The sequence below is a fragment of the Poromitra crassiceps genome (genome assembly GCF_964638095.1).
Source record: "Poromitra crassiceps genome assembly, chromosome: 18".
Taxonomy (NCBI): Eukaryota; Metazoa; Chordata; class Actinopteri; order Beryciformes; family Melamphaidae; genus Poromitra; species Poromitra crassiceps.
Genome location: NC_139636.1, coordinates 30,294,419 through 30,316,985, shown reverse-complemented (window position 1 = coordinate 30,316,985; position 22,567 = coordinate 30,294,419). Strand labels below are relative to the sequence as shown.

General features: G+C 46.8%; 1 pseudogene across 1 annotated transcript; it reads left to right on the top strand.

Moving 5' to 3' along the window:
- The first annotated feature begins 16,818 nt into the window (after positions 1-16,818).
- On the top strand, positions 16,819-18,420 carry LOC310793075 (ceramide kinase pseudogene; annotated as a pseudogene). Its single transcript has one exon. The product of its transcript is annotated as a ceramide kinase pseudogene (transcript).
- The last annotated feature ends 4,147 nt before the right edge of the window (positions 18,421-22,567 follow it).

The following is a 22,567-nucleotide window of genomic DNA, read 5'->3' as shown; positions in this document are numbered from 1 at the left end:
TGTAGTAATGACAGCAATAAACCCACAGGGTTTGTATGTGTGCTATCTCACATGTGCTTAATTTATTAAGTAAAAGCGTTATTGATAATGAAGTAGCCGACGCTTCCTCATGTTCATTCAGGGATACTATGACGACAGTGGTTTGGGGCCCCCAGTCTAAGATGTTGCATAGGGCCCCAAAAGGCCCAGAAGCGGCCTTGGCCCGCCGCGCTCCCTCTGTCTCACCCCGTATGTGACAGGCTGACAGGCAGACGAGGCAGGGATGTAAAGCATTCCTCATTTCTCAGCACATATGGTAAAAAGTTTTTGAAGGATGTCCTGCACATGAACAATAACTGTACAAAAAAATATATGAAAATTAAAGTTCACAAATATTAGTTAAACAAATCCTTTCAGTGCAAATGCATTATAAAAACAAAAAATAAGATTTGTTTAGAAAACAAAATTACACAAATTTATTATTATTATTATTATTATCATTATTACTACTACTACACCTGGTGCACACACTGAATAGGCCTATTATACTATATACTATAGACCAGTGGTTCCCAACCACCGGGCCGCAACCCATTTGGTACCGGGTCGCGAGCCCGGTCCAATTTCTTTTTTTTCTTTTTTTTTCACAAACTTTTCTTTTTTACAAACTACAAACATAAATAAACGTCAACTTGAAACTATGTTTCAACTACCACACAGCCTATAATATTATAGCCTATGTTTATTATTATGATTATTATTATTATGATGATTATTATGATTATTATGATTTTTTTTTTATTATTATTAAAATTGACAACCGGTCCACAACTTTTTTTTCCATCTATCTACCGGTCCGCGGCACAAAAATCAGAATCAGAATCAGAATCAGAAAGACTAATGATCCCCGGGGGGAAATTGGGAAAAAAGGTTGGGAACCCCTGCTATAGACTATTATACTTACTTTTCTGTCACATCGTCATTATTAAGCCAGCTTATGACTGCATAGTATCTTAATTACTCAAAATATAAGGCGACTAAAAATGGCAACCATATTTTTATTCGGGCAACCAAATGCTCTTGCCAGGTTGCCACTCCGGCAACCACTTTTAAAAGTTAACGTCAAGCCCTGCATCCACAGGGTTTGTATGTCTGTTATCCCTACTGTCCACAGGGTTTGTATGTGTGCTATCTCTACTGTCCACAGGGTTTGTATGTGTGCTATCTCTACTGTCCACAGGGTTTGTATGTGTGCTATCTCTACTGTCCACAGGGTTTGTATGTGTGCTATCTCTACTGTCCACAGGGTTTGTATGTGTGCTATCTCTACTGTCCACAGGGTGTGTATGTGTGCTATCTCTACTGTCCACAGGGTTTGTATGTGTGCTATCTCTACTGTCCACAGGGTTTGTATGTGTGCTATCTCTACTGTCCACAGGGTTTGTATGTGTGCTATCTCTACTGTCCACAGGGTTTGTATGTGTGCTATCTCTACTGTCCACAGGGTTTGTATGTGTGCTATCCCTACTGTCCACAGGGTTTGTATGTGTGCTATCTCTACTGTCCACAGGGTTTGTATGTGTGCTATCTCTACTGTCCACAGGGTTTGTATGTGTGTTATCCCTACTGTCCACAGGGTTTGTATGTGTGTTATCTCTACTGTCCACAGGGTTTGTATGTGAGCTATCTCTACTGTCCACAGGGTTTGTATGTGTGTTATCTCTACTGTCCACAGGGTTTGTATGTGTGTTATCTCTACTGTCCACAGGGTTTGTATGTGTGCTATCTCTACTGTCCACAGGGTTTGTATGTGTGCTATCTCTACTGTCCACAGGGTTTGTATGTGTGCTATCCCTACTGTCCACAGGGTTTGTATGTGTGCTATCTCTACTGTCCACAGGGTTTGTATGTGTGCTATCTCTACTGTCCACAGGGTTTGTATGTGTGCTATCTCTACTGTCCACAGGGTTTGTATGTGTGCTATCTCTACTGTCCACAGGGTTTGTATGTGTGCTATCTCTACTGTCCACAGGGTTTGTATGTGTGCTATCTCTACTGTCCACAGGGTTTGTATGTGTGCTATCCCTACTGTCCACAGGGTTTGTATGTGTGCTATCTCTACTGTCCACAGGGTTTGTATGTGTGCTATCTCTACTGTCCACAGGGTTTGTATGTGTGCTATCTCTACTGTCCACAGGGTTTGTATGTGTGTTATCTCTACTGTCCACAGGGTTTGTATGTGTGCTATCTGTAACTGTCCACAGGGTTTGTATGTGTGCTATCTCTACTGTCCACAGGGTTTGTATGTGTGCTATCCCTACTGTCCACAGGGTTTGTATGTGTGCTATCTCTACTGTCCACAGGGTTTGTATGTGTGCTATCTCTACTGTCCACAGGGTTTGTATGTGTGCTATCTCTACTGTCCACAGGGTTTGTATGTGTGCTATCCCTACTGTCCACAGGGTTTGTATGTGTGCTATCTCTACTGTCCACAGGGTTTGTATGTGTGCTATCTCTACTGTCCACAGGGTTTGTATGTGTGCTATCCCTACTGTCCACAGGGTTTGTATGTGTGTTATCTCTACTGTCCACAGGGTTTGTATGTGTGCTATCCCTACTGTCCACAGGGTTTGTATGTGTGCTATCCCTACTGTCCACAGGGTTTGTATGTGTGTTATCTCTACTGTCCACAGGGTTTGTATGTGTGCTATCCCTACTGTCCACAGGGTTTGTATGTGTGCTATCCCTACTGTCCACAGGGTTTGTATGTGTGCTATCTCTACTGTCCACAGGGTTTGTATGTGTGCTATCTCTACTGTCCACAGGGTTTGTATGTGTGTTATCTCTACTGTCCACAGGGTTTGTATGTGTGCTATCCCTACTGTCCACAGGGTTTGTATGTGTGCTATCTCTACTGTCCACAGGGTTTGTATGTGTGCTATCTCTACTGTCCACAGGGTTTGTATGTGTGCTATCTCTACTGTCCACAGGGTTTGTATGTGTGCTATCTCTACTGTCCACAGGGTTTGTATGTGTGCTATCTCTACTGTCCACAGGGTTTGTATGTGTGCTATCTCTACTGTCCACAGGGTTTGTATGTGTGCTATCTCTACTGTCCACAGGGTTTGTATGTGTGCTATCTCTACTTTCCACAGGGTTTGTATGTGTGCTATCTCTACTGTCCACAGGGTTTGTATGTGTGCTATCTCTACTGTCCACAGGGTTTGTATGTGTGCTATCCCTACTGTCCACAGGGTTTGTATGTGTGCTATCTGTAACTGTCCACAGGGTTTGTATGTGTGTTATCTCTACCGTCAACAGGTGTGAAGGGAAAGAGAGGATGAGGGAGATGTTAGAGATGTTAAGAGAGAGGAGAACCAGGCGAAACCTTCAGCCAGCTCCTCACAGCAACTACCTGCCACAGAAAACGGACAGAATATAGATTTTAGAATAGATTTCTCTCCACTGGGCTGTTTTGGAACGTAACACACGGGAGGCTTGTCGTTAAGTGAAAGTCGCCCGGGGTCCTCCTGGAGAGGAACCTCCTGTGTTGAAACACCATGAGGAGAGGAACCTCCTGTGTTGAAACACCATGATTGGCCAAACAGCCCAGCTGGGAAACCAGAGGCACATCTCACTATTCTTCTAAGCGACACCTCACTAAGCATTCCTGATGGAATGCATGACCTGAATTTGACGTGTGATGCCCTCAGCTGGGCTGTGGGGGAAGAAATGTGGGAATTTGTTTCACCGGATGTTCTGACCAGAGAGATTGAAATATGTCTGACGTCACTTCAACACATTTTCCCGGTTTAAAAAGAAGAAGAAGCAATTAGCGGCAAAGGGATCCCAGCTGTTTCCTTTGAAGAGCCTCCGCTCTGTTTTTCTCGTTGCATCACGCTGAGAAAAACAACTTGAATCTTTACTTTGACCAAAGTTCTTGTACTTTACTTGTCTAATGTTCTTGTACTTTACTTGTCTAAAGTTCTTGTACTTTACATGTCTAAAGTTCTTGTACTTTACTTGTCTAAAGTTCTTATACTTTACCTGTCTAAAGTTCTTGTACTTGTCTAAAGTTACGGGTGGCAGTTTCAAAATGCATATATACAGTATACGGTTTGAATTCTGTTGAAACAATAATGACATGTTGCAGCTGTACAGAGGAGAGGAGATGAGATGGGTGGAGATGGGAGGAGAGCAGTGGAGAGGGGAGGAGAGGAGAGGATATGAGAGAGAAGAGGAGGAGAAGAGGAGAGGATATGAGAGAGAAGAGGAGGAGGAGAGGATATGAGAGAGAAGAGGAGGAGAAGAGGAGAGGATATGAGAGAGAAGAGGAGGAGAAGAGGAGAGGATATGAGAGAGAAGAGGAGGAGGAGAGGAGAGGATAGGAGGAGAAAAGGAGAGGATATGAGAGAGAAGAGGAGGAGAAAAGGAGAGGATATGAGAGAGAAGAGGAGGAGGGGAGGAGAGGATATGAGAGAGAAGAGGAGGAGAAAAGGAGAGGATATGAGAGAGAAGAGGAGGAGAGGAGAGGATATGAGAGAGAAGAGGAGGAGAAAAGGAGAGGATATGAGAGAGAAGAGGAGGAGAAGAGGAGAGGATATGAGAGAGAAGAGGAGAGGATGACTGTGAATAAAGCAGCTATTATTGGAGCTGAACATCACTCGCTGCCTGTGAGTGCAGGTTGTGTTGTGAATGACAAATGTCCTGTAAATTAATGATAATAGCTTGTTTAGCTGCAGCCCGCCCGCAGCGCCTCCGCTCCGTCCTATTTCCTGTTCATATCTGCAGCTCCGCCCCCGCTGACCCTCCATTCCTCTTTCTATTCATCTTTAATGGCGGCTAAACAGCTCCACGCCGCACACTGACCCACGCAGCTTTCCTGCCTCGTTAGTGTCCCCGGGGAGGGGGGTGCTGGGTGGGTGGGGGGGTGGGGGGGTGCTGGTTGCGGGGGTGGTGCTGGTTGGGGGGGGGGGGGGGGGGAGTGCTGGTTGGGTGGTGGTGCTGGTTGGGGGGGGGGGGGGTTTGGGGGTGCAGAGAAGCACCGGGGGTTGTAATGTGGACATTTGGCAACATCTGATATTTTGTTTGTTAAAATGAATCTGGAATATTTTGTAACACATGATACAGTATCACATGATCACATGATAAGCCATCACATGCTACAGTATCACATGATCACATGATAAGCCATCACATAGGTTGAGGCCACGTCTCGTCATAGACAGTCCACATGTGTGGGAACGCCCACAAAATGTTAAACGGCTGGCGTGCGACTGGGGTAAAACCGCCCATATATCTCATGGGCTGACTCACCAAAAGACGGTGCTGCGGCTCTAAACGACAGGTTTGGGGGTTCTAGAGCAGAACACAAGACGTCTGCTCAGATGTGCGTTTACTGCGGTGGTTAAATCCCCGATCGTGTCTGCCTGGGCTGGGCTATCAGCTAAATTCTAACTTTGCTGAATGGATAGAACGGGGGAATTTACCCCACCCTGACCCGGCCCCCAGGCTAACCCAGCGTCTATTGTGGGCGTTCCTAGAGCCTGTATGGGCGTCCCTAGACATGCGGACTGTCTCTATTATACAGTATCACATGATCACATGATCACATGATCACATGATCAGCCATCTTGTCTTCTCTCACCACAAGCTAGAGTGGAGAAAGGTCAGCGGTAAAGCCCCCCACGCATGATCTGCGGGAAAACAGCTCTGTGCCTGCAGTGCCGTTGTTTTTCTCTGGGGGAAAACAGCTCTGTGCCTGCAGTGCCGTTGTTTTCCTCTGGGGGAAAACAGCTCTGTGCCTGCAGTGCCGTTGTTTTCCTCTGGGGGAAAACAGCTCTGTGCCTGCAGTGCCGTTGTTTTCCTCTGGGGGAAAACAGCTCTGTGCCTGCAGTGCCATTGTTTTCCTCTGGGGGAAAATTTACATCACTTCTGGCTCCAAATGACCAGTAAAAATGCCAACGTCGAGGCTTCAAAACACGCGTCCAACGTCACAGTAGCTACGTCCATTATGTCCATACCCTTTTATCTACTCGGATGAAAGTTTAGCTGAATACTACTATACTCTAAATACCTCTCATCGTTAATACTACTATACTCTAAATACCTCTCATCGTTAATACTACTATACTCTAAATACCTCTCATCGTTGTGCTTTTGAACACTGGGAACACTATCTTCCTATGCTACATTATTGACTCATCATGGCTCCTGACTGTTCTTGTAAACTGTCCTCCGCCACAGCCTCCACGTGGCGTCTGTGTCTCTCTACCTCTCTCTCTCTCTCTCTCTCTCTCTCTCTCTACAATGCCCTCATCACAGGCTGCTGTCAGACGCAACAATGTCCAGAGTGACCGCCGCCGAGTTTCAGTTACAGGAGCCATTGCTTCCCTATGGGGGCACCGGGCGCCTGGGTTAAGCGCGCACAATGCCGGGGCAACCATGTGGCGGCATTGTCCGGGGTCACAGCGCTGAGCAGGAGGAGAGTGACAGGCTACAGCCAGCTATGGGTTCATTAGACCAACACTGCTCTGCTCTCCTTTCTCTCTCTCTCTCTCTCTCTCTTTCTCTCCATCTGTCTCCTGCTGAGTTGTGCCCTACTCAGTACTACTCATTAACTTCCCAGTATGAGCCACTGAGTTACAGCTATAAGCCCAGGAACATTTGAGATCACCTGGATATACACATGAACCTGCACACACACGTACGCACACGCACACGCACACGCACACGCACACGCACACGCACACACACACACACACACACACACACACACACACACACACACACACACACACACACACACACACACACACACACACACACACAGAATGACACATTTGAAAGGAGCTCCACATCCAATCTGCTTCTAATTCTCACATTGAAATTTCATATTAAGAAATAATGGGCTCTAGTGATCTGTCTGTCTGTCTGTCTGTCTGTGTGTCTGTCTGTCTGTCTGTCTGTCTGTCTGTGTGTCTGTCTGTCTGTCTGTCTGTCTGTCTCTATCTCCTCCCCTCTCTCTCTCTCTGGAGGATGTACAGTAGGTCACTGCATGTACTCAGACGTGTGCTGGAGAAAAGCTCTGAAGAGGTGACAGTTGGGTACCATTATCCTCCAGCCCTGCTCCAACAATGACAGGCAGCCTGCTGACATTAGAGCAGCTAAATGATGCCCTTCTGTTTGGGATGAAGGTCTTTTCACTCAGGAGAGCTCAAGGAGAGCGGCCTTTCATGTCTGCTCTGGCAATGTTCTATATTAGACTCCTGTTCTATTATGTTGTCATGAGATGTCATATTCTTATAGAGAAGAAAAAAGTCCTTTTACTATCATGTCTAATGTGAATATTTTTTCCCGTAGATGTGCGGTAAGCTAATCATATCATTAACTATTCGTTCACGATTGGTGGATTTAAATGGGTTAAGATTTCCTGTTAATACAAAGAGTTGTGAATGGAGTTTATTCTAATTGACTTTGTATTGCCATTGGCCTTGTGCTGTGCTGTAATGCAGGGGTTTCACATGGAGGCTCAGGTTTTTATAATGGGCATGTTATGATGTCATGATGTGATGATGTCATGACCCAGAGCAGTGGAAGACACCATTATAATCATCTATATAACAGTGGCCCCCACTTTCACGAGATTATGGTTATTTTGGATCAGGGTTGGAGTCAATTCATGAATGAATGGGAATTTGAATTTGAAAAAAACTACAAGAAACAGACTTGAAATTCTGTGTTTTGTTGAACCACATATCTGAGATTACACAAATTGTGATATACTATCAATAATGAATAATAACATGAACTGTTAAAGGGGCCTTTCGGGTGGGACAGTATTTCAATTAAATTCAATTTATTGTTGTCCACAATGTGGAAATGTAACTTTGGCTTCACAGGTTTGCTTGCACACATGAAAAGTACAGTACAACAAACAGCAGAATACACAGTACACAGCACAGGAAATGACACGGTACATAATACAAGACAACAGCACAATACAGAGAGCGATAACGGACATGGTTCTGATGTGGATGAGTCTGACATTTATGAATTTAGCAGATTTATTGCGTTTGGTTTGAAAGATTTTTTTGCAGATGTTTTTGGTTGTTGCAGGAACTATGTAGCGTCGTCCTGAGGAACTAATGAACACACAGCATGTAATCATAATACATATAATACATGTACATTATGATCACAAGTATTTTGATCGTGTTTGGTGTATAATGTTCAATTCAAGACAGTCTCTCTGAGGAGTTGAATTGTGATATGTGGTAATGTGATGATCTGTGGTAGTGTCATGTGATCTGTGGTAGTGTCATGTGATCTGTGGTACTGTGTCATGTGTCATGTGATCTGTAGTAGTGTGTAATGTGTAATGTCCTTCACATATCTTGCAATTCGGACACACACATAGTCATAGCGCCAGCTACTGCCAACACAAAAAGATGACCTGTCGAACCATTAGGCGTTAGACCGATTGACTTCAAACTTGGCGGGTGCAGTACTGGGCCCTCGAAAAAGTGCAGTGTTGAATTTCGTGCAATTCGACCAATCAGAACACGGCCTTCGCTTATCTCAAGGACCATTCATCCGATCGACTTTGAACTTGGCGAGGACGCTGCTGGGCACCCGAGAAAGTGAAGTGTTGAATTTAGTGCGATTTAGCCAATGGGGGGGGGGGGGGGGGGGGTGAAGAATGGGAGAGCATGATGTGTGAATGGGGAGAAGGGGAAGGAGGGGAACGGGCACTGCACCAGTAGTAAAAAAAAAAAAAAAAAAAAAAAACACGCAGATCCAAACTTTTGACTTTCCTCTCCCTTCCCTCACCCACCTACATCCATCCGCACCTGCTATACTGCCTTCCACACATTCACTCCTCTCCTCTCTACTTCATCCCCCCACACTGTCCTCATCCCCTCCTCTCTCTATCTCCTTTTATCTCCCTCTCTCCCCACCACCCCACCTCTCCTCACCCCCGCTGCCTGTTCAGCCCTTCACTCCCACCTCCTCCCTCCCATCCCACCTTCCTATTGATTCTGTGTTAGTGGATTGAAGCCTGGGATGGATGGGGGGGGAGGGGGGGGGTGTTATGGCCACTGAGTGGAAGCGAGCAGAACCAGACGTGGTTACTTCCTGCACAGTGGACATGGTTACTTCCTGCACAGTGTGGCGGTGGTTTCATCACCTGGGTCACTCGTGTGACGTCCCTAACACACCTCCACCATGCACCCTCCCCCTCTCTCCTCTAACACACCTCCACCATGCACCCTCCCCCTCTCTCCTCTAACACACCTCCACCATGCACCCTCCCCCTCTCTCCTCTTCCTGGCTATCTCTTTTTTCCCTCTCTCACTCGTCTGTGTGTGTGTGAGGGGGAGGTACATGTGTTCTGCTCCCCCTCTGCGTGTGTATGTGAGGGGGAGGTACATGTGTTCTGCTCCCCCTCTGCGTGTGTATGTGAGGGGGAGGTACATGTGTTCTGCTCCCCCTCTGCGTGTGTATGTGAGGGGGAGGTACATGTGTTCTGCTCCCCCTCTGCGTCTGTTGTGAGGGGGGGGTACATGTGTTCTGCTCCCCCTCTGCGTCTGTGTGTGTGTGAGGGGGAGGTACATGTGTTCTGCTCCCCCTCTGCGTCTGTCAGAGAATTAGAAAATGGAATTCTCTGAAGAGCAGTATGTTTGCCGTCCTCGTCCAAGATGACGCATTTTCATTATTCGCCCGGCGAAAGAACAGATTTCTCTGTATAGATTATGATTTGCAATTCTGAAGATAATTTATGTTGTGATTAAATGAGGGGGGGAGAAAGAAAAAAAGGGAAAAAGAGGAAAATAGCGGTTAAATCAATGGTTGCACAATTAAGCTTAAGTCACTGCGTGCTACAGCTTTGATAGACTTGCTTAGTGATAACTGAAATCAAAGTAAATTCAAATTGGTTTGCAAAACAATTATTAATTATATAGAATTTAAACAGCATTGTCTCCCTGTACTATCATTAATTCATCTGATGTTTTCCCTGTAATGTTAAATCCGCTTTGAAACCTAAACAGTGAAGTCATAATGTAAATAGTGTCATTTATATTTAAAGATAAACAGAAATGGTTCGTGCAGCTTCAGATTTCGCATCCATTGCTGACATCATCGAACCATTTAGCATCATATATATTAGTATGTATCCATTATGTATCACCAACTTAAAGCTAAGGGCTTCAGTGACATCCAGCTCACTATTTACATATTTTCAAGGTGCTACATGTAGCATTTTAACATCAATTCTGAGCCAGACAGCGCCATGGAGCGCTGGAATGAAAGGCACGCACCACTGTCTTAATAGGCCATGTCTTACATTTTTTTTTACCGATGGTTAACTGATTATGGGTGTCGATTAGTCGAAAGTAAAATTAACTATATATATATATATATATATATATATATATATTTAGAACACGGCTCTCTTGAATACTCGATTCTGATTGGTCAATCAACAATATTCACCGGTCATTATTTCTCGACAACCGACCGCTGCTCTGCCACACCTGGATTAATCAGTTGATAAGAGCTTTTTGTCAGCAAGACACTACTAATTAGGCCAACCAGTTGCAGCTGTGGTGTCTTGTGTGCCAATTACGAATGAAACCGCTTTGTCGTTGAAAACGCTATTAAAAAATCTATTTGAATAATTATTTTTGTCAGATTATTGAATGATTTAGTTGTAGGCCGTGTTCTAAGCGGGATAATGTATATTGAGGCGGTGATTACTGGGAAATAATGACCTTCAGGTGAACGATTAAGCCCTCCGCTGGCGCGTCGGGCTCAATCCACCTGTCGGTCATTATTTCCCCCGTAATCACCGCCTCAATATACATTATCCCTTACATATATATATATATATATATATATATATATATATATATATATATACACACCAGCCGAGTCAAGAGTGAGTAACAGAGTCTGTGATCTCCAGTCAAAGGACGGCTCAGGGGGAGAAAAGAGAAAACAGCCAGGTCACTGACCTCTCACCGAGGGAGCATCCTGCACACAGCGGCCTGAGACGAGGACTCGCTGCGGGGGTAAACAGACAGAGATGTGGGGGGTGGGGGAGGGTGGTGTGTGGTGGAGGTGGGGGAGGGTGGTGTGTGGTGGAGGTGGGGGGGGCAGCAGCAGGGGCAGGTGAAGTGGAGAGCGAGGGGAGGCGAGGGCGGAGCCAAAGTGATTGGGTTAGGTGGGGAGAAAGAGCAGCAGAGAGGAGGAGGAGGAGGAGGAGGAGGAGGAGGAGGAGGTGGGGTGCCACTGTGGGATAAAGAGGTCAGGGAAGCAGTGTAGGAGAGGTGCCAGGCGGAGAAGAGAAATAGTAAGGGTGCTATGGCAGCACATATGGAAAAAGGTAAGGGATTGATATAGGGACGTATAGAGAGGAAACCTGGGAAGAAAGCGATTGCGAAAATGAGACAGAAGAACAGAGACGGCTAATGAACTGAGAAGTGATGGAAGGCAAACTGTTAGCACAATTAGCAGTTTCCCCTTACCTCAGGTTCTTTGTCAAGGTTGACTGTGAGACGAGCAAAACACCTGCAGACGTCTGATTATAGCTGAATCATATCAATGGAAACCGGATACAAAGGAGGTAGGAATCAGGGACGGGCATTTCAAACAAAAATACTATTCAATATCCAACCATTCTTCAAAGATCACACCCCTCCCACCCACACAGATGGTGCAACCTAGACTAGCCATATTGACGTTAACTTGCCAGGCTAACTAGCAAGCTAGGCGGAAGTTAGCATCTAGCTAGCTAGCTAAGCCAGATACTTAGTCCAGCAAAAATAGCTATGCTTGATTAGCACAGGAAGTGATGCATTTCATGTTAAAATGAGAGAAGGACCAGTTTGGGGCTAATCAAGCCATCGCTATTTACTACTAGCAAGCTATATAGGCAGATGTTAGCATAGAGAGAGCTAGCTAGCCAAACCAGCTACCTAGTCCAATCATCCCAAATAGCATGGGCGTAGGTTTGGGTAGGGACGCCTGGGACGTGTTGTTACCTTTTCTTTTGCAAGGCGGACGTTTTTGGGCGAAGCTTCAATATTCCACTAACTAACCAACTAGGTTAGACCACCCTGTAAGGTGACCACATGTCCCTGATTTTCAGGGACAGTCTCCGTTTTTGGTGACCTGTCCCCGGCTGGAGCTGTCCCCGAAAATGTCCCAGATTTTCTACTGGCGTCTGATATGACTCTAGCTCTAGCAGGGTCATTCTTAAATCTAGATTGAAGATACTTAGAGGCTATGAAACTGTAAGACCTACAGCATCCATTGGGAGCAACAATGCCATGCTACCTTGTCGGGAAGGAAGGGGGCTAAATAATGAATTTTGAAAAACCGGCATGGTCAATTTCAAAGCGGACCCCTGACTGTTGTCACCTCAAGATATCTGAGTGAGAATGGGTTCTATGAGTACCCCCGAGTCTCCCCTTTACAGACGTGCCCACTGGTCAACCACTCAAGCAAAAAGGTTGCAGGAGGCTTACGGGCGGGTTAAAAGCATATCAAAGCATCACATGTCTATGTAGAGAAATCCGGTCAGCTTACTCTACATCCCAGAACATGGCACTAATGGTGTTAGCATTGTCCATCCACATACTGTTTAATGTTAGCATTTGAGCTAACACTATTGTAATAAACTATATCCAGGATGCACATTGCACATGCACCATGACTAATGTGACTAATATGACATATTTGGGTGATGTAGACCATTGGTTCCTAAACTGTGGTAAGCAAGATGCTTATTTGAAAAATGTCATGAAGGCAGAGTAGAAATGCATTACTAACATGAATATTAGTTGTTAACTTTGCCCGCCCCCAATTAAGTTCATTAAATGAATGGAAGCATCACTAAATGCATTTCAATGTAAAAAATATAAATGTTGGTATAATAAACTTGGATTACCAGTATATATTTCATCCTTTTCATCAAAATTAGTAGCTATAATTGGGAGTGATGGTGTTACAGTAGGCTACAGGTGAAAGTGCACGGTCACAATCTGGCCCTCTGGTAGCGAGGACATTTTGTTTGTGGCCCTCTCTATCATCAAAGTTGCCCATCCCTGCCTTAATGTGTGTGTGTGTGTGTGTGTGTGTGTGTGTGTGTGTGTGTGTGTGTGTGTGTGTGTGCAGCTTGTGCAGACATCTCAATCTCTCCAGATACGTCGTTTGAGTGACCCTAAGTCTCGTCCGACACTTTTCGTAAGACACCTGCTGACACTTGTCTAACCATAAAACAGCCTTAAACCTACTGATCACAGGGCATCTAACCACAGTATCTGAACCAGCTATTCTGGACAAATATAATTAATTACTCAGATATTCAAACACAATGTAATTATTGTTAATAGTTGGATGAAATGCCTTCTGTAGCACTTCTTAAGTATAGAAAATATATATATTTTTTAGCTATATGTCCTTTCAGATTGATTAGATGGGCTGCAGTGGAGAAGGGGTGGGTAGGTGGGAGGAGGGGACGTTCCCAGGTGTCACAGCATGCAAACGGGATAGAAAGATGAATAAAACAGCAGGTGAACCGTGTAGAGGAGGTGTGGCCAACAGCGGGGTGCGAGGTCAAAGGGCGAGGGTGGATGCACACACACACACACACACACACGCGCGCGCGCGGGGAGAGGTGGGCGAGCGAGGGAGGGTTGAATGGACGGAGGTGGAGGTGGGGGTGTGTGCTCTCCGAGTCAAAGGACCCTTGCTGTGCTCTCTGTACAATCCTGTCCATTTCTGTCTCTCTCTCTCTTTCTCTCTCTCTCTGGGGCGATATCCTATCAATCACTTTTCTCCTGTCCTTTCCTTTCCTTCCCCTAGTCCAGGGCCTTAGAGAGATATTAGGCTCAGGTCGTGCAAAAGCACCAGATTTGGCTCAGATGTAGCCCAGGGCATGTTCTTCTTGATTTAGCACCGTGCTATTTCAATAGCGGACTAGGACGTGTAGAACGTTGATATACACGTATCTAGAACATTTCTACCCCCCCTCCCCCAGATTTTTTTATCCCATTTCTATCCCCCATTAGTGCAAAATTTAATGTATTTATCCTGGTTGCTGCTCCACCCTCTGCCGATCTGGGGAGAGCCGAAACTGGCTCCATGCTTCCTCCGAGACATGGGCAGTTAGCCAGCCGCTTCTTTTCACCTGACAGGGGAAGCTTCACCGGTAGGACATAGTACGTGGGAGGATCACGCTATTGCAACCAGTTCCCCTCTCTCCGAACGGGCGCCCTGAACGACCAGAGGAGCCAGGATATTGCATGTTTTGGTGAGGGGTTCCTATATGAAGGAAACCCCCAGGGGACACGGGGAGAACATGCAAACTCCACACAGTAGAACATTTGTTGATATGCAACGTATTTGGCCTCACAAATGTTGCAGAAACGTAAACTGACAACATTTATTCAGTGGACCAGGCTACCTCAACACGTAGATATGTAGCTGCACACGCACACGCACACACACACACACACACACACACACACACACACACACACACACACACACACACACACACACACACACACACACACACACACACACCCACCCACCAGTTCAGTCTGGGGCATCAAGACATGATGTTTGTGTGCTCCTGCTGTTTTGGCCGCCAGTGACAAGCACCTGTGTGCAGTGGTGTGTGTGTGTGTGTGTGTGTGTGTGTGTGTGTGTGTGTGTGTGTGTGTGTGTGTGTGCGGTGGTGTGTGTGTGTGTGTGTGTGTGCGGTGGTGTGTGTGTGTGTGCGGTGGTGTGTGTGTGTGTGTGCGGTGGTGTGCAACAAAGGCTCCTAGCAACAGTCGTCGTGGAGGAGAGCAGGATGCACACCTGTTTGATCTGCCGGGACCCTCTGTGATAAGTGGCCCCGGTAACCACGGCAACCGAGATATGGGATGGATCCATGTGGCGCTATTGAATGGCCTTGGATTGTGAACACACACACGTGCGCGCACACACACACACACACACACACACACACACACACATAGAGGCACACACACAAACGTATAAGTGCACATCTGTGATGTGTGTGCACCTACATGCATGCAAAGACACGCCCACACACACACACACACACACACACACACACACACACACACACACACACACACACACACACAGGGAGAAATGCACGTCATCCATATCATAAGGCAGAACAGTAAGACGCACGATGCAGCATGCTTATATTTGGTTTGTAACACACTTCACACATGCTGAAATGCGCAAAGAAACACATTTACAAAAAGAAATGAATCAAAGCCTCACACATACAAACACACATACAAAAACCACACGGGGAAGGCGGCGGATGGCAGATGGCCGACGTGCCGGCGTTACTCACAGTGCACAGCACAGGTGGACGAGGGAAGAAAAGACTTTTGCGTCGACCTTGGAGTGGAAAATGTGAATGGTTAACTGGAGGAAAACAGTCATTCACACAGAGAAAAAAATTCAAATAAATCTACGTAAATGTCTGCAGGATTACGTAGGCTATACAGAGGATTCTATAGAAGATTTACAGTAAGCCAACAATGACGCATTCGTCTGTATAGAGCTTTATCTGCTCATTCTTCCAATTGCCTGGCACATAAGATCAATGCACATATCTGAAATATTTTTGTGCTATTCTGCTCTGTATCTTGTATGAACATGTCCAACATTGTATGTGTGCATCGTATTGAAATGCAAATTGAGTGGCAAACAATGTCGCGTCTCCACTTTCAGGCATTTTCCTGCACATAGGCTAATTAGCGGTCAAAATATGAATGTGGGCATAACTTAATTTGCACATATAATGCTGCTCCATGGGAGAATGCAATGCAACTACATTCACAAAGATGAACCCATGCTGAACTGTACAAACACTGCATTAATTAAGGAGATACACCAACTAATGTGCAGAGATTTATCGGTTAGAAGTATGTGGAACTGCAAGATTACAGTCATTGCACATATCTGCATCTGTCGACTCTCGCATAATGCAAGTCCATTACCGCAACTTAGTACAATAAAATAAACCACTCAATAGTGGGTTTTTCCCCCCCCTCGTCATTGTGACTTTACTTCTCACAATTCTGACTTCAGATTGAAATAGAGTCAGAATTCTGAGAGATAAAGTGACAATTACTTTATTACCCGTGCGCAGGCAGAGGACAAATAAAATTACCTCTTCTTTATTTCTCTTTGATTTCCCTTTTGGACATTTTTGCCTTCTTCGGCCATTAGTTTCTCATGGGAGAAGGGATAATAATGACAACATTCATATAGGCTGTGGGTTAGACAGAGAATCAGCTGTCACTCACACGTCAATCTGACAGCGGCTCTAAATAGAAGATGGCCGATCTGTTTAGCGGTCCTCGGTTTCACCGAGTAGAAAGTGAGAGTTATATTTGGCGTTTTGTTGTTGTTTCCAAGTGATAATTATGATTCGACCATCTGTCAGTGTAGGATTTCTTTAATTTATTCACCCTTCAGTTGAACCCGAAAAGTTGAATAGTTGAGCGATTAAGTTTCCTGTTCAGATTGTGCTGCAGGAGAGACATCTGCCAAGTGGAAAACACCTGAAAAAAAGATATATAATAATCAAAAATATTCTAAAATCGTATTACTAATATAAATGGGCAAAAGTTGGCGCGGCGCACAATTGCCCCAACTGTGATTTTACTCGAGCAACTGTTATGTCATTAGTGATGTCATAAATCCTTCCATGGCGTTTGTCCAACTGTGATGTCACTCGGGTAGTCGTTATGTCATCAGTGGTGTCACTTGGGATGCGCATCGGACAGCGGCGCAATGACACGTCTGAGCAAAATCGTGGAAAAGCAGCCGAGGTTACTGTCATCGCAGCTGTTTCGGGAGCGCAGACTGGCAGAAGTTGTCCTGGATCGCAGTGTTTTGGCATGGAAGGACATTGAGACGGGCAGAAAACGAAGCGCTGGCATCAACAACGTTTGTGAAACAGCAGGCAGCCATGATGCCGTTCAGGTGTGTGAGATAGTGGCTGTCTGGAAGACAGAAGATGGAGACCAGAAGAACAAACAGCAATGCTCCCAGCTGTATCCCCATGCGTTCACAGTTTCTTATGTTAGGAGGACCCAGCAGCACCACTGGCGGTGCAGCGATATCACCTTCCACTGCAGCAGTCAGGGACTCCGTCAGCAGTGGATCCAAGCCATCGAGCAGCAGCTGTCTTTGCTCAGCGCCCGACCGAAGAGCTTGCTGGTCTACATCAATCCCTACGGGGGAAAGCGACGCGGCGAGCGGATTTACGAGCAGAAGGTGGCCCCGCTGTTTCGCCGCGCCTCCATCTCGGCCGACGTGACGGTTACCGAGCGGGCCAATCATGCCAGGGACCACTTGAGGAACGAGGCCAATCTAGAGAAGTATGACGGGGTGGTGTGTGTGGGTGGAGATGGGATGTTCAGTGAGATCCTGCATGGGTTGGTTACCAGGACACAGACCGACCATGGTGTGGACCAGAACCGACCCGATGTGGACCTGGTGCCATCATCTCTACGCATAGGGATCATTCCTGCAGGGTCGACTGATTGTGTCTGCTTTGCCACAGTGGGTACCAACGATCCAGTGACTTCTGCTTTACACATCATCGTGGGAGATTCCCAGCCAATGGACGTGTGTTCAGTCCACCACAATAACACGTTCCTCAGATACTCCGTGTCGCTGATCGGTTACGGTTTCTATGGAGATGTGTTGACCGACAGCGAGAGGAGGAGGTGGATGGGGCCTGCTAGATATGACCTGTCAGGAGTGAAAACGTTGCTGAGCCACAACTCCTACGAAGGCACCGTATCTTTCCTCCCCGCCGAGGACAATCTGGGGAACCCCAGGGACAAGCTGCAGTGCCGATCCGGGTGCCGTGTCTGCCGGCACAAGTCAGAGGACGAGCCTCGTGAGACGGAGAAGGCCGATAAAGACGGCAGCAGTGGGTGGCGTGTAATTCGGGGTAAGTTCATGGCCATCAACGCAGCCAGCATGAGCTGTGCGTGTCCCCGCAGTCCCGGCGGCCTGTCGCCCTCCGCACACCTGGCCGACGGCACCGCCGACCTCATCCTCGTCAGCAAGTGCTCCCGCCTGGACTTCCTGCGGCACCTCCTGCGACACACCAACAAAGAAGACCAGTTTGACCACTCGTTCGTGGAGGTGCACCGGGTGCGGAGGTTCCGTTTCCAGCCCGAGCACCAGGAGGCGCTGTTGGTCGAGGACCTGGGTGGGAGTGAGAAGAAGACGTTCAGTCCCACATGCTCCTCCTCCCCCCCGGTCTGCAGCTACAGCAGCTGGATCTGCGATGGCGAGATCCTGCCTCATATTGACATCCAAGTCAGTGTGCAGTGCCAGCTAATACGTCTGTTTGCCCGCGGTATCGAGGAGCAGTAGTGTGTGTTGGAGGACCCGTATACACTGCATGCTGTAGCCAAGCCGCCATGAGGAGCAGCAGCAGTAGTGTGTGTTGGAGGACCCGTATAATGGTCCAATACATACATAAAGTGTCCAATACAGTTAGATTTAACATACAGAATTTCAAACAAATCAGGCCCTTTATCACAACGGATGCGGCTAAAGCCTACCTCCACTGTATGATTCTCTCTCACATAGACTACTGCTCCACTGTTTGGTCCTTCACTGGTGTCACTGTGCTCAAACCCCTTGAACAGCTCTATAAAAAAGCCATCGAGGTGTTTGACAAAAAACCACAATCACATCATCACTGTGAAATCTTAGAGAAATATCAGCTCCTTAGCTTTAACAATTTTAGAACATTTAAAAGCACGTGTCTAATCTATAAATGTTTACACGGCTTGGCTCCTCCTCCTCTAGGGGAGTTCATTAGAAGGAAGAATAGAAATTTGAGCACAAGGGCAGCAGCTAGGGGGGACTGCGAAGTCCAAGCTAGAAAATCCACGTTCTCAAAAAACACCTGGTCTATCAATGGCAGCACTGGCTGGAACACACTGCCTATGGCTATTAGGGAAAGCCCCACTTTTGCGGCATTCAAAAGCCAGCTCAAAAACTGGCTTAAAACAAACCAATTTTGTGAACACTAGCTTAATAGCTGCCTTCCAAATCTTTTTCTCTTCCTGCACTAGGCACTTCACCACTTAAGTGTAGCACTTAAGAGAGAGTAGAGTAGCCTTCATATTGTATCTATGTATTGAATGTTATCATGTAACCTGTCGAATGTAAGGTGTAGTATTCTTCTTTTAGCACTGACATGCTGCATGTACATCCTGTCTGTGTTTTGCTGTAATTTTGATGTCTGTAATGTTGTGGTATCTCTTGCGATGACACGCTACATGTATATCAGTTTGTGCGTTGAATGAATGTAATGAGTGATTGTTTTGATATTTATTGGGGACTACGGATGTAAATTAGCATTAGCTAACTCCGGCATATTTACATGTTTTCGTATATAGAGGCTTCTGTATTTCTGAACATTAATGTGCATTGTCCCGTCACAATAAACCAATAAAGTAAAGTAAAGTACTTGCTCAACTGTGATGTCATAAGTGATGTCACTCGAGCAGTTGTGATGTCATTAATGTCATAAATTCTTCCAGGCTGAGGTTGTAAGTAGGACCTTACATACTAAGTTTAGTTGCGTTTAGTTGCGTTATCGGACATTTTAATTACAAGATTGCTCACCTGCGCATGCTCACAACGGGAACTGTACGTGATCCAGCAACTGCGGAGGTGCATTCGGTAAGTCTAGGCATTTTGAGATGTCCTGTTTAGCGTAGCAACCGTTAAGTTAGCGATAGCTCGTTGCTAACGTTAGTTGTGGACACAACTTAGCGTGCTGGTCCACGGACGCTAATCTGATTGGCCGCTGGGAGCCTGGGGCGGGCTCTCCCCCAGCGGCCAATGGGAACTGTTAGTTCTGAATATATTATAGAAACAGACCATTCCTGGGAAGCGACGAGATGAGGAAGTGAGAAAAGCATCAGAAAGAAAGGGGTTTGCTATATTTTCGACAAATTCATCCAGAATCATGTTTTATGGACCAGAGACCCACGTTTTTAAGAGGTTTACAGCTGCACGAATTGGGACCTTTAAGTAATTGTGAGCTGCGCAATGCCAATAGAACAGGCGAGGCCGCGCAGAGACCGAGTTGCGTCTGCGAGGCCGCGGAGTGAGCAACTTCCATAACTGCACCCATGTAGCGTTATCAGCAGTCTCTCCACCCTACAGTAGGAATCGAACATGCGCAGTACAAATACAAGTTGAGAAGTCGTCCATGAAAGCTTCTACATTTCCTGTTCAAAATGGTGTCTGGGAGGACTGTTCTTCTGCCGGTTTGTTTCCAATTTGTTTGGAATAAACAGAAGAGAAAGTGGGAGGTTATCGTGAGCATGCTAGCCCCGCCCCCATGTCTGAATAGCTAGCCCCGCCCCCATGTCTGAAACTAAGAAAAGAGGAACTCAAAGTGCACCAACAGAGAAGACATCACAGTAGCTACTGGACACACTGTTCATCTCACAAATGTGCAGATTTCCACCTAGAAAAGACATGTGCAAAGTGAATGGTGTTGGAATGAATCTAACAGCGCGGGCGAGTTTGCGGGGTGCTGGTGAATCAGTGTCAGTGCAGCTATACAAGCCTGTTGCTCCTGAACTCTCCCTCCCTCATCATCTCTCTCTTCTCTCCCTCTCATCTCTCTGTCATCCTCAAGTGAACTCCCACCCCTCCTCCACCCCTCCTCCACCCCTCCTCTACCCCTCCTCCATCCCTCCTCCATCCCTCCTCTACCCCTCCTCCATCCCTCCTCCATCCCTCCTCCATCCCTCCTCCATCCCTCCTCCACCCCTCCTCCACCCCTCCTCTACCCCTCCTCCAGCACTCCTCCTCCAACCCTCCTCCACCCCTCCTCCATCCCTCCTCCACCCCTCCATCCCTCCATCCCTCCTCCACCCCTCCTCCATCCCTCCTCCACCCCTCCTCCATCCCTCCTCCACCCCTCCTCTACCCCTCCTCCACCCCTCCTCTACCCCTCCTCCACCCCCTCCTCCACCCCTCCTCTACCCCTCCTCCACCCCTCCTCTACCCCTCCTCCACCCCTCCTCCATCCCTCCTCCATCCCTCCTCTACCCCTCCTCCACCCCTCCTCCACCCCTCCATCCCTCCTCTACCCCTCCTCCACCCCTCCTCCACCCCTCCTCCACCCCTCCTCCATCCCTCCTCTACCCCTCCTCCACCCCTCCTCCACCCCTCCTCCACCCCTCCTCCACCCCTCCTCCATCTCCTCTCCTCTCTTCTCCTTTCTGCTTCCCCTCTCTCCTCAGCATCTGGCCAATGAAAAGGCCACATCAAACAATGGATTTAGCCTGCTCCATAAGTACATGAGTGAGTGTGTGTGTGTGTGTGTGTGTGTGTGTGTGTGTGTGTGTGTGTGTGTGTGTGTGTGTGTGTGTGTGTGTGTGGGGGGGGGGGGGGTTGTGATGTACTGTATATGAACACACACTGACAGACTATCTGAGGGTTGTGGGGGGGGTGCACGTTGGAGTAGATCTGGTTGCTAGAAAGAATAATATACAGTAGAGAACCTGGAGGAGATCATTTGTATTTAAGGCGGCTAGGTGGCGCTCTTTTCTGCAGGAAATTGTTTTCATAGGCCTATTAATCCTAATAAAGCAAGGAATTTATCTGTGAGTGAGTTAGTGAGTGAGTTAGTGAGTGTCCTTTGCATATTCTGAGAGAACCGTTCATTTGTTTGACTTCACACTTGATGGGTGTGTTGCTGGGGACCCGAGGAAGTGCAGTGGCGGATTTAGTGCAATTTGGACACGGCGTTGGACACATGTTCACGGCGCAATCACTGGACAGGCGACCTGTCAATCACCCCAAAATATAGTCTTTTCTATCATCTCTTTTACTCTAAACGGACAAGTTATATAAAACATTTACTGTGCAGGTTGTTATGAAAGGTGAAATTAGCTATAAAAATCTAGGCCAAAACCATGTTTAATCCTGTTACAAAGTGGGGGCATTTTAACATGGGGTGAATGAGAACGACTCCCTTTTGGGTCCAGCCTCAAGTGGCCTTTTGAGGAACTACAGCTTTCAGTATCACTTCGGCGGCTTCCGCTAGCTCACTGGACTCTCTACTCAGGCACCACCGATGAGAATGTACATATCCGTGTTTTGCAGAAACGTAAAATGGTAACGTTCTGTTTCAAATTGACGTTGAGATTGTCCATTCCTGATTTGCAGACATGTCAAATGCCAATGTTTACTTGTGGCGACTGGGTTAAGGGGAGGGGGCGATGACGACGTACCTCCCCATCAGCACCGCTCTGCTGCTGCTGCTGCTGATTGTGATTGCTGTTCAAACAAGCCGAACAGCTGCCAGCAACATGTCCCACACACACACACACACACGCACACGCACACGCACACGCACACACACACACACACACACACACACACACACACACACACACACACACACAAACATTGCTACTCAGATGTCAGTTTGTGGTGTGTCCCCTCTATGGCACCCTGTTATAAGGCTCAGGCCTCTATGATT